The 13,534-nt window shown below is 43.4% G+C and overlaps 1 protein-coding gene across 4 annotated transcripts in view; it reads left to right on the forward strand.

Moving 5' to 3' along the window:
- Positions 1-2,121: 2,121 nt before the first annotated feature.
- The window catches only part of CDKL4 (cyclin dependent kinase like 4), a 76,498-nt gene continuing 65,085 nt past the window's right edge, over positions 2,122-13,534 (forward strand). For 2 of the 4 annotated variants that reach the window (XM_049870300.1, XM_049870303.1), the window contains exons 1-2: positions 2,131-2,193; positions 5,212-5,335. The gene's annotated coding sequence lies outside the window, so the exon portion shown is untranslated. Of the gene's footprint in view, positions 2,194-3,214; positions 3,282-5,211; positions 5,336-13,534 lie in introns of those variants that run through there. The other 2 variants (XM_049870301.1, XM_049870302.1) reach the window with 2 other exon arrangements.

Genomic DNA, 13,534 nt, shown 5'->3' on the forward strand with positions numbered 1-13,534 from the left:
CAGGCCAGCAAGTCTGGTCTTTTTGAGTTAGAATTTTGTTCTACATTTTTCTATAGCTCTCCCCAGGACTCTCGATTGTGATCCCTGTCAGAGCAGTCAGTGGTGGTAGCACCCTCTAGTTGTACTGGACTTAGTCTGGTGGAGGCCATGGTAGATGTGGTCCATTAGTTTGCTGGACTAATCTTTTCCTGGTATTTTTAGTTTTCTTCATTCTTCCTTGCTCCCAAAGGAGTGAGACCAGTGGAGTATCCTAGATGGCTGCTCACAGACTTTTAAGACCCCAGATGCTACTTACCAAAGTAGAATGTAGAACATTTTCTTTATAAACTATGTTATGGCAGTTGACCTAGGTGTTCCCCAAGACCATGGCCCTCAGCCCTCAGCAATTTGGTCCCTCAGGGAGTTTGGATGTGTCTATGGAGTTTCCATGACTTTGAAACATGGCTTATTCTAAATCAGCTTGAAGTACTAGTACAGTTTCCAATGCTTGCTGGATTATGATTTAGGAAATAATATTGGAGTCATTACTGCCTGTCCTTGAGCAGAGAGAATGTGACCCAGCTGGAGCTGGGCTCACAAGGACACATCAACTGGGCTCTGAGGTATAAAGACAATAGCTGAGATAATCTTGGAAAATATCTTTCAGGGAACTTGTCACATAAGCCAGAACACAAAAGACTTTGCACTCTCATTTTTTTTCTATTAACATTTAGTGAATAGAAATTTGTTGGACCAATGAAGACCCTCCTGACTGTTGGTTACTGCAACCTGTACCAATGATCATTAAGAAAGACAATTGAAAATGTAAGATCACAGTTTCTAGCCAAGCTGTAAAAAGGTAAAGCTTTTAATGGTTTTGCTCATTTATAATGTTAATAATGACTCTGTAACCTTCCTTGGATTCAGACAGACATGGCTGTGGCAGCATGCTTATCCATTTCCCCATTGCTTATTCTGCACTATTGCCTTGGACTCAGGCAGACATGGCTCTGGCAACATGTTTGTCTGCGTCCCACTTTTGCCTTTTTGAATATATGCCGAATAAAACTTTCTTTTGCTTTCCCTTACAACAATTATGAAAATGGAAGTAAGGTACCACAGCTAATTGATAGCTGTTTGTCACAGAAAAGCCAATAGAATTTTGCTCAAAAGCTAGTTAGACAGTAAGGCAGGTCCAAAGGATAATGACTGATAATGGAAGATCTTACCAACTGAAAGTCTCTGCCCAGGTGGGGCAACAGACTAATCAATATTCAGTATTTACATATTCTCAATTTTATGCGCTCAATGCCTTGTGAAGGAACTGGAATTAGTATAATCACAGTGAGACAGCCCCAACGGTACTGTTTTTTTTTTTTTTTTAATCCCATTTTCTTTGCTTGGCTTTCCCCCTTCCCCGCAGCCTTTGCGTGTGAGTTCTGCTTTTATGTAAAACATACTTGTGTCAGAGTAGTGTGATTAAGAATGTTGCTGACATAATTTATATGAACTGCCTACTTGTAAACCTCTTTCAAAGTAACTGGCCTGCCCGCCTTTGGCGAGCAGTCTTGGCAGCAGCAACTCCAACCGACTCCTTTCCTTGTACAACAAAATAAAGGTGCCTTTCCTGCTCTCCAGAAACCCTGGCGGCTTAGCGGTTAAGAGCGAGGGCTGCTAACCAAAAGACCGGCCCTTCGAGTCCACCAGGCCCTCCTTGGGAACCCTATGGGATGGTTCTACTCTGTCCTATAGGGTCGCTATGAGTCGGAATCCACTGGACAGCAACGGGTTTGGTTTAGTTTTGGTTTTCCTGTTCTCCCACCGAGGCCAATACATCATGCCGAGCTGGAACCTAGGGTTTCCACCCATAACAGTTTTAAGGGAAAATATAGTTACAATGTTTCCTGGGTGCTTTCTTCATAGCCCTTAAAGGGTTCTCAGAGGAGGAGCTCCTGCTGCGTCCACACCCAGACGTTGGAGCCTTGGCCCAAAGGTTACCCACCAAGAGATGAGCCCTGGGGACAAGCCTCTCCTGCAGTGATGCCCTGGCGACCAGCTCCGGAAGCCGCCCCGCCCCGCTGGGCCTGAGCGTCCCGGTTGCCAGGAAACGCCCGCTGGGGACCAGCTGCGCCTGCGACTGTCTGCCGAGAGCTGGCGGCGGGCGCGGGGGTTGAGGCTGCGCGAGGCTGCGTCACGGTCGCCGCCGGCCGCGCGGTAAGTGGAGTCCCGAGGTGGGGAGGGGGTGGAGGGCGGGGGGTTGATGGAGGGATAAGTGAGGTCTGTTTGGAGGATCCCAGAAAGGGAAAGAGGCAAAGTTCCTGGAGGGCAGGGGGCTGCCCTCCCCTTTGGGGGCCCCTGGAAAGGAAAGGAAGGGGTGAGGGGAGAGGGTGCAGGTGGCTCCCGCTGGCCCAGGACCAGCCTGGGGGGCGGGGAGCGGAGGTCGAGCGAGACGAGGCCTTGGCTGCGGCGGTGCCTGTGCGGGGGCACCTGTGCGTCCCGACACCCACCTGTAGCCGAGAAGCCGAACAGTCTTTTTAGGTGAAGGGTAGAGATAGTTTAAAAAACAAAAAACTTAGAGGCCTGAAAATAAGGTGGATTTATGCCAGACTTTCAGATCTGTTATGTTATGTGTGTACATGAAATGTGTTGTTTTTAAGCAAAAGTAGTTTCTTTGGTTATACAAATTATATGGTCTCTGGTTTTCCGTGGGTGGTTTTAATTAATCCGATTATACTGTCACCAAGACAAGTTTATAAACAAACGTGTGTGTACTTTCAGTACAGTGTGCATTTTTATAAGACAAATGCAGAAGGGATTTATAGCCCATTTCCCTGCTTGATTTTTAAAAATATAAATGCATGTTTAGTTTCATTGGAAGCAATAATAACTGCTCAGCAAGTTGTGATTTATGGCCTGTAGAATCCCTAACTAATCTGGTCTGATTTTGCAAATCCACCCTCCCCCGCCCCCCATTCCTAACCCCACTGTTAGGAATTTCCTAGAAACCTTTAGGTTAGGAAATTAATAAGTGGGTTTTTTTCCCCCCTCACTTTTTTTTTCTACTCCCTATTTCCTGTCCCTTAATTGTTTTACTTCTTGCGGTGTATTCCTTAGGCTTGCTTGAGCCCTCAGGACCTGATTGGTGATACAGTCGTGGAAAATAATCGGCCTCCAAGTGTTTTCTCTGTGTCTGTGAACATCATTTTGCAAATCCTTAAGACTAAGGAATTTAAATGGAAAATTTTCAAAGAATTTAATGATTTTAAAGAATTTTCATAAACAGAAGCCCCTGTTGCTAACAGGTATATAGCCTCAGGTTGAAGGTCACTAATAACTCTGGAAAATGTCTCTAATGAATTATATTTATTATATAATAAATATATTTATTCTCAGCCAATAGCTACAGTGTGGCACTGTTTAATCTTTATTTCCTGCCCAAGTACTGTAGTAACAAAATATGCTTAGTGCCTCTGCTTTAAAAAAATAATAATTCCACATATTTAGTGGAAAGAATAGAAAATTAAGTTATAGTAGGAGTTGAGAAAGGTTGAGCACCTACTGTGTGTCCAACAATGGGCTAATATGCAAGTTGGACATGAAAAATCAATTTTTTTAAAGGAGTTGGGGGGAGGGGTGTTTAATACAGCATGTGTGCAGAGAAAGAGCCTGACATTATGGCCAAGCAGAACAGGTGACATTTGAGCTGAGCCGTAATAGATGAAAAGGATTTCAGGGTCATATATGCCAGGCAGTAGTATGAACAGAGAGACTCAGGGACCTGAAAGTGTTTGGGGGAAAGAATCTGAGAAGCAGTGCTGGAAAGATAAATGGGGATAAGGGTATAAAGGGCTGCAAATATCATACTATGGTTTGAACTTTGTGGCATTAGATACCATGAAACATTTTTGGGAAGGGACAATATCTGATTATATTGACATTAGAAAAAGATGGTTTTGGTAAAATGGAAGTAGATGTGAAGAAGAAAAGTGAGGTAAGACACTTAAGTGCCACCATATATATCTGAGTTTTTAGAAAAAAAAAAAAAGCTTTATTTTGATATAATATCAAACTTGCAAGAATAGTACATTGAACTCCCATGTATCTAGTTTTCATTTTGCTCCATTTGTTTTATCATTTGCCTTTTTTTCCATGTCTCTGATAAATGCATATTCATTTTTCCTGAACCATTTGAGAGTAAGCTGCAGGTATCATGCCCCTTTACCCTTAAATACTTGAGCCTTTCCTAAAACTAGGATATTTGCTTACATAACCACGGTAAATTACCAAAATCAGGAAATTTAATATCTAATTCACAGTCAGTATTTAGATTTTGTCAGTTATCCTAGTATTTTTCTTCCTTTCATGATCCAGTCAAAGATCACATGTTGTGTAAAAAACAGCATTGGGGAGGTGTCTGACCTCATCCAACCCAAGGGGGAAGGAGAACCAAGATCAACAGCCCAAGGCTGATTGCTATGAGATGGAGGTCAGACACACCTCCTTTCTCCCCCATCTGTCGATTCTGACACCAACTGTCCTTCCCACAGCACTCTGCCAGGTTTAATAATTCATTGCAATGGCCACACAGAACTCATAGATCATACTGACAATTATGGGGTTTATTAGGGAAGTAATAGTTAAAATCCAGGCTCAAGAACACTCAGGATACAATTCTTCCTTCAGGATAGCCTATCCCCAGCTGTGCTTGCAGGCATGCCTCTCCCTGGCCCTCAGTCTCTGCCCAAAGGCACTCAGCTTTCCCTCACTGTGAACTGGGAAGCCCACCATGCCGTCTCCTGCTGCTGGGTCTCTTCTGCTGGTCTCTCCTTCCTTGGTGGTGGTGGGCTCCTCCTCTCTGCTCTGGAATTGGCTCTCTTTTAAAGCAAAACTGACCAGTCCCCTTGGTAGGCCACAATTACCCTATCACCCCATCACCTGGATGAGAGTTACAAGACCATGGCTAGAAAGGCCACACCCAAAAGTAATTCATCACACCACACATTGCATTTAATTTTCACATCTCCTTAGCCTCCTTCAATCTGGAACAGTAATTTGGCCATTGCCTTTCATGACCGTGATATTTTTTAAGAGTTGTTTTCAGCTTCCATCCAGTTGGCCCCAACTCGTGGGGACCCCGTGCACAATGGAACTGGACGGCTGTGACCCACAGGAATTTTCATTAGCTCATTTTCAAAAGTACATCTCCAGACTTTTCTTCCTATTCCATCTTAGTCTGGAAGCTCCAGCGAAACCTGTTCAGCATCATGGGAACATGCAGGCCTGCGCTGACAGATGGGTGGAAGCTGCACGTGAGGTGCATTGGCTGAGAATAGAACCCAGGTCTCTCACATGGAAGGTGAGGATTCTACCACTGAGCCACCACGGAGGCCAGGTGTTTTGTTGAAAAAAAAGCTTGTCGTTGAGTTGATTCCGACTCATAGTGACCTTGTAGGACAGAGTAGGACTGCCCGATAAGGTTTCCAAGGTTGTAATCTTTACGGAAGCAGACCGCACATCTTTCTCCCACTGAGCAGCTGGTGGGTTCGAGCCACCGACTTTTAGGTTACAGCAGAGTGCTTAATCACCGCGCCTCCAGGGCTCCTTTATTTCGTAGAGAGCCGCACAATGTGACTGTTGTTTCCTTGCAATTAGAGCCAGGTTTTGCATTTTTGGCAAGAATACCACAGAAATGATGTGTACTTCTCAGTGGCTCATTTGGGTTTTGCAGGAATTCAAGTAAATAGAATCATGCAATATGTAGTTTTTCGTGTCTGGCTTCTTTCACTTAGAATTCTGTTTGTTTTTTTGATATTCATCCATGTTACAGCATGTATCAGTATTTTTATTCCTTCTTATTGCTGAATATTATTTTATTGCATGGATGTTCCACATTGTCTTTATCAGATTGTTCTCAGTTTTGGGCTGTTATGAATAGCGCTACTGTGAACATTGGTATATATTTCTTTGTATAGATGTGTATTTTTTTTTTTTTTCTCCTGGATAGATGCCTAGGCGTGGAATTGCTGTTTATATATATGTTTAACTTTTGTGTTAAATTTATGTTTAACTTTTAAAACACTGGGAAAGTGGCTATGACATTTTAAATTCCCACTAGAGTTCTAGTTTTTTATTAACACTTGGTACTATCAGCCTTTTGTATGTTAACCATTCTGGTGGGTCTGTAGTGGTATCTTACTGTAGTTTTAATTTGTACCCTAGTGGCACATTGGTTAAGGGCTGCTGTTATCTGAAAGGTCACAGTTCAGAGCCCTGTAGGGCAGCTCTACTCTGTCAAATAGAGTCACTATGGGTCGGAATCAAGAGCATACAACAACAACAATGGCTAATAACATCCTTTCATGTGCTCACTGAACATTTGAGTATATTCTTCGGTGGAATGTCTATTAAAATATTTTGCCTGTTTTTTATTGGGTTGTTTGTCTTCCTGTTACTGAGCTGTAAGAATGCCTTATGTATTCTTGATACAAGTCCTTTTCAGGTATATGATTCACTACTAGTTTTCCTCAGCTTCTTGGGCTGGGTTCTCTAGAGAAGCAAAACCAGTAAAGCCTATAAATATATAGAGAGAGAGAGAGAGATTTATATCAAGGAAATGGCTCATGCGGTTGTAGAGGCTGGAACGTCTCCCCTGTGGGTCAGGCTTCTCCTGATTCACATAGCCACACAGGCTGGCAAAACCAAGATCAGCAGGTTGGAGAGCAGGGCTCTTGTTCACAGGCTGTGAATACTGACAGATCCCAAAGATCTACAGGCAAGACCGCACTTAAGCTGCTAGATCAACTCCCAAGAACCAGGATCAGATGAACAGGAGCCACCCACAGGATCCAGAACGAGCAAAAGCCCACAAGCCTTGCCAGAATATTTGCTTATATTCAATACAGACCCATGCCTAAGGAAACTCCCTTTCAACTGATTGGCTACTCACAGCAGATCCCATCATGAAAGTGCTCACATAATATCCAGTCTCATCATGGAAGTAATCACACCATCATGTTCTTGTTGTTGTTAGGTGCCATTGAGTCAGTTCTGACTCATAGCGACCCTGTGCACAACAGAACAAAATGCTGCCTGGTCCTCAGCCATCCTTACAATCATTGTTATGCTTGAGCTCATTGTTGCAGCCACTGTGTCAAATCAACCTCGTTGAGGGTCTTCCTCTTTTCCACTGACCCTGTACTCTGCCAAACATGATGTCCTTCTCCAGGGACTCATCCCTCCTGACAACATGTCCAGTGTATGTAAGATGCAGCCTCACCATCCTTGCTTCTAAGGAGCATTCTAGTTGCACTTCTTCTAAGACAGGTTTGTTGGTTCTTTTGGCAGTCCATGATATATTCAATATTCTTTACCAACACCACAATTCAAAGGCGTCAATTCTTCTTCGGTCTTCCTTATTCATTGTCCAGCTTTCACATGCATATGATGCGATTGAAAATACCATGGCTTGGGTCAGGTGCACCTTAGTCTTCAAGGTGACATCTTTGCTCTTCAACACTTTAAAGCGGTCCTTTGCAGCAGATTTGCCCAATGCAATGCGTCTTTTGATTTCTTGACTACTGCTTCCATGGCCATTGATTGTGGATCCAAGTAAAATGAAATCCTTGACAACTTCAGTCTTTTCTCCATTTATTCATGATGTTGGTCATTGGTCCAGTTATGAGGATTTTTGTTTTCTTCATGTTGAGGTGTAATGCATACTGAAGGCTGTGGTCTTTGATCTTCATTCATAAGTGCTTCAAGTCCTCTTCACTTTCAGCAAGCAAGGTTGTGTCATCTGCATAATGCAGGTTGTTAATAACTCTTTCTCCAATCCTGATGCCCCGTTCTTCAGATAGTCCAGCTTCTTGGATTATTTGCTCAGCATACAGATTGAGCAGGTATGGTGAAAGAATACAACCCTGACGCACACCTTTCCTGACTTTAAACCAATCAGTATCCCCTTGTTCTGTCCGAACAAGTGCCTCTCGATCTATGTAAAGATTCCTCACGAGCACAATTAAGTGTTCTGGAATTCCCATTCTTCACAACGTTATCCATAATTTGTTATAATCCACACAGTCGAATGCCTTTGCATAGTCAATAAAACACAGGTAAACATCCTTCTGGTATTCTCTGCTTTCAGCCAGGATCCATCTGACATCAGCAGTGATATCCCTGGTTCCACGTCCTCTTCGGAAACTGGCCTGAATTTCTGGCAGTTCCCTGTTGATATACTGCTGCAGCTGTTTTTGAATGATCTTCAGCAAAATTTTGCTTGCGTGTGATATTAATGATATTGTTCTATAATTTCCACATTTGGTTGGATCACCTTTCTTGGGAATAGGCATGAATATGGATCTCTTCCAGTCAGTTGGCCAGGAAGCTGTCTTCCATATTTCTTGGCATAGACAAGTGAGCACCTCCAGTGATGCATCTGTTTGTTGAAACATCTCAACTGATATTCCATCAATTCCTGGAGCCTTGTTTTTTGCCAATGCCTTCGGAGCAGCTTGGACTTCTTCCTTCAGTACCATCAGTTCCTGATCATATGCCACCTCTTGAAATGGTTGAATATCGACTAATTCTTTTTGGTGTAATGACTCTGTGTATTCCTTCCATCTTTTGATGCTTCCTGCGTCGTTTAATATTTTCCCCATAGAATCCTTCACTACTGCAACTCGAGGCTTGCATTTTTTCTTCAGCTCTTTCAGCTTGAGAAACGCCAAGCGTGTTCTTCCCTTTTGGTTTTCCATCTCCAGCTCTTTGCACATGTCATTATAACACTTTGTCTTCTTAAGACGCCCTTTGAAATCTTCTGTTCAGCTCTTTTACTTCATCAATTCTTCCTTTTGCTTTAGCTGCTTGGCATTCGAGAGCAAGTTTCAGAGTCTCCTCTGACATACATCTTAGTCTTTTCTTTCTTTCCTGTCTTTTCAATGACCTCTTGCTTTCTTCATGTATGATGTCCTTGATATCATTCCACAACTCGTGTGGTCTTTGGTCACTAGTGTTCAGTGCATCAAATCTATTCTTCAGGTGGTCTCTACATTCAGGTGAGATGTACTCAAGGTCATATTTTGGCTCTCATGGACTTGCTCTGATTTTCTTCAGTTTCAGCTTGAACTTGCATATGAGCAATTGATGTTCTGTTCCACAGTCGGCCCCTGGTCTTGTCCTGACTAATGATATTGAGCTTTCCCATCGCCTCTTTCCACAGATGTAGTCAATTTGATTTCTCTGTGTTCCATCTGGCAAGATCCATGGGTACAGTCGCCATTTATGTTGGTGATTGAGGGTATTTGCAATGAAGAAGTCGTTGGTCTTGCAAAATTCTATCATTCAGTCTCCAGCATTGTTTCTGTCACCAAGGCCATATTTTCCAACTACCAATCCTTCTTCTTTGTTTCCAACTTTCGCATTCCAATCACCAGTAATTATCAATGCATCTTGATTGCATTGATCAATTTCAGACTGCAGCAGCTGATAAAAATCCTCTATTTCTTCATCTTTGGCCTTAGTGGTTGGTGCGTAAATTTGAATAATAGTTGTATTAACTGGTCTTCTTTGTAGGCGTATGGATATTATCCTATCACTGACAGCGTTGTACTTCAGGATAGATCTTGAAACATTCTTTTTGATGATGAATGCAACACCATTCCTCTTCGAGTTGTCATTCCCAGCATAGTAGACTATATGATTGTCTGATTCAAAATGGCCAATACCAGTCCATTTCAGCTCACTAATGCCTAGGATATTGATGTTTATATGTTCCATTTCATTTTTGACAATTTCCAATTTTCCTAGATTCATACTTTGTACATTCCAGGTTCCGATTGTTAATGGATGTTTGCAGCTTTTCTTCTCATTTTGAGTCGTGCCACATCAGTGAACAAAGGTCCCAAAAGCTTTGGTCCATCCATGTCATTAAGGTCCACTCTACTTTGAGGAGGCAGCTGTTCCCCAGTCATCTTTTGAGTCCCTTCCATCCTGGGTTCTCATCTTCCAGCACTATATCAGACAGTGTTCTGCTGCTATTCGTAAGGTTTTCACTGGCTAATGCTTTTCAGAAGTAGACTGCCAGGTCCTTCTTCCTAGTCTGTCTTAGTCTGTAAGCTCAGCTGAAACGTGTCCTCGATGGGTGACCCTGCTGGTACCTGAATACCGGTGGCATAGCTTCCAGCATCACAGCAACATGCAAGCCCCCAGAGTACGACAAACTGACAGACACGTGGGGGCACACCATCATATTTCTATAGAGTTCCTGAGGATCATGGCCCAGCCAAGTTGACACACAACCTTAACCATTATAGTCCACTCCTTGTCCACTTGGCACCTGTACACATCTCCTCAAAGCATACATAATCTCTGAATAAGGACAACTATAAAGTCATTCTTATCCCTAACATGATACAAGGAACACACATACAAAGCAGAAATACTCATAATAATTACAGTCCTCATTTCTGCAACTGGTCATGTGGTGGTAACTGGTATTTAGAACTACCTACTTCTACCACACATTCTGTATTCCCTTTACCCTCAGCAGACACCTCAGCTGGTCGTGGTTCTTTGCCCAGTGATCCAAACCTTCATTCTTGAAGGGCCATTAGTAGTCATGTCAGAATTGGGTTACTGTAGTTTTCCATTGACTTTAATCACAGGGCGTGGTGGTACTAAGAGTCACCCTGAAAGATATCCTGCATTCCAGACATACTGTTCTTTACCTCCATTATGTAATATCAATCTGATTTCTTCTTGGTAATCAGGATTAATCACACCAGCCAGTATGGTAACTTTCTTCTTTGCCTGTTGATCCAGAGGCAGAAGCCCAAAGTGGCCAGGTGGCATTTTTAGCTTCCAGTTCAATGGAATCAATTATGTGTCTCCAGTTGGGATCATTCCCGTCTTTGAAACTAAGACCTGGACCTACAGAGCATAAGGTCACAGGGACAGGAAGCAAAAATCTAGTGAATGGGTCACTAGGGTAATAGTGAGTGCCACCATTCCCATTTCCACCCCTTGATTCCTGGATGCTTGAATCCTGGATATGGGAGAAACAGCACCATATATTGGACACTGGTTTAGAACATATACAGCCTTCTGGAGAGCATTGCCCCAACCCTGCAAGGTATTGCCACCTAGCTGGCACTCTAATTGTGTCTTTAGGAGGCCATTCATCATTCTATCAAGTCAGCTGTTTCAGGATGTGGGGATCATGGTAAAACCAGTGAATTCCATGAGCATGGGCCCACCGCACCATTTTATTTGCTATGAAGTGAGTCCCTTGATCTGAGGCAGTGCTGTGTGGGATACCATGATGGTCGATAAGGCATTCTGTAAGTCCATGGATGGTAGTTTTGGCAGAAGCATTGCCGGGAAGGCAAATTTATGTCCAGAATAAGTTTCTAGTCCAGTAAGGACAAAACGCTGCCTTTTCCATGATGGAAGTGGTCCAGTGTGATCAGCTTGACACCAGGTTGCTGGCTGATCACCTCGAGGGATGGTGGCATATCAGGGACTCAGCGCTGGTCTCTGCTGCTGGCAGATTGGGCACTCAGCAGTTGCTGTAGCCAAGTCAGCCTTGGTGAGTGGAAGTTCATGTTGCTGGGCCCATATATAACCTCTATCCCTTCCACCACGGCCACATTGTTCATGAGCCCAATGAGCAATGACGAGAGTAGCTGGGGAAAGAGGATTACTGGTTTCCACAGAACATGTCATCCAATCCACTTGATTGTTAAAATCATCCTCTACTGAGGTTACCCTTTGGTGAGCATTCACATGAGACACAAATATCTTCACTTCTTTGGCCTGTTCTGGGAATTCTATTCACATACCACTTTCCCATAAATCCTTGGGTCCAATTTTCCAATCATGTTCTTTCCAAGTCCCTAACCATCCAGCCAAACCATTGACCACAGTTCATGAATCAGTATACAATTGCACGTCTGGCCATTTCTCCTTCCAACTAAAGTGAACAACAAGGTGCACTACTTGAAATTCTGCCCATTGGGAGGATTTTCCTTCACCACTCTCCTTCAGGGAGGTCCCAGAAATGGGCTGCAGTGTTGCCGCTGTCCACATTCTAGTGGTGCCTGCATATCACACAGAACCATCTGTAAACCAGGCACAAGCTTCCCTCAGTCAACTGATCATAAGGAACTCCCCATGAGGCCATAGGTGCAAACTGGGAGATGGAGGGTAATGTGACAGGAGTGGAGGCCATGGGCATTTGGGCCACTTCCTTGTGCAACTTATTTGTGCCTTCAGGTCCTGCTTGGGCCCAGTCTCGTATATACCACTTCCATTTAGTGATGGAGTGCTGCTATGCACGTCCAACTTCATGACTCTGTGGGTCAGACAACACCCAGTTCATGATGGGCAACTCAGGCTGCATAGTGACTTGGCGTTCCACAATTAAGCGTTCAGTCTCTACTAAGGCCCAGTAACAAGCCAAAAGCTGTTTCTCAAAAGGAGAATAAGTTGTCTTCCGAGGGTGACAGAGCTTTACTCCAAAACCCTAAGGGTCTGTGCTGTGATTCAACAATAGGAGCCTTCCAGAGACTCCAGAGAGCATCTCTATCTTACACTGGCACTTCAAACACCATTGCATCACCTGGATCGTATGGCCCAAGTGGAAGAGCAACTTGCACAGCAGCCTGAACCTGTTGCAGAGCCTTCTCTTGTTCTGGGCCCCACTCAAAACTAGCAGCTTTTTGAGTCATTTGATAAATAGGCCAGAGTAGCACACCCAAATGAGGAATGTGTAGCCTCCAAAATCCAAAGAGGCCCACTAGGTATTGTGCCTCCTTTTTACTTGTGGAAGCAGCCAGATGCAATAACTTATCCTTCAGTTCAGAAGGAATATCTTGACATGCCCCACACCACTGGACCCCTAGAAGTTTCACTGAGGTGGAAGGTGCCTGAATTTTTCTGTAATTAATTTCCTACCCTTTAGCATGAAAATGTTTTGCCAATAAGTCTAGAGTCAGGGACACTTCTCTCTTACTAGGTCCAATCAGCGTGATGTCATCAATGTAATGAACCAGTGTTCATTACATCTTGTGGAAGGGAAAGGTGATCAAGGTCCTTGCAGACTAAATTATGACATAGGGCTGGAGATTTGATGTAGCTCTGAGGTAGGCAAGTGAAGGTGTATTGCTGGCCTTGCCCTCTGAAAGCAAACTGCTTCTGATGGTCCTTTGAAACAGGTATGGAGAAAAAGGCATTAGCCAGATCAATAGCTGCGTACCAGTTACCAGGACATGTATTAATTTGCTAAAGCAACGAAACTACATCAGGAACACCAGCTGCAACTGGAGTCACCACCTGGTTAAGTTTTCGATAATTGTCACGGATTAAATTGTATCCCCCCAAAATATCTGTGAATTTGACTAGGTCATGATTCCCAGTATTGTATAACTGTCTACCATTTATCATCTGATGTGGTTTCCCTATGTGTTGTGAATCCTATCACTATGATGTGATGAGATGGATTAATGGCAGTTATATTGATGAGACCTACAAGATTAGATAGTGTCTTAAGCCAATCTCT

Source organism: Elephas maximus, chromosome 26 (genome assembly GCF_024166365.1).
Source record: "Elephas maximus indicus isolate mEleMax1 chromosome 26, mEleMax1 primary haplotype, whole genome shotgun sequence".
NCBI classification, from domain to species: Eukaryota; Metazoa; Chordata; class Mammalia; order Proboscidea; family Elephantidae; genus Elephas; species Elephas maximus.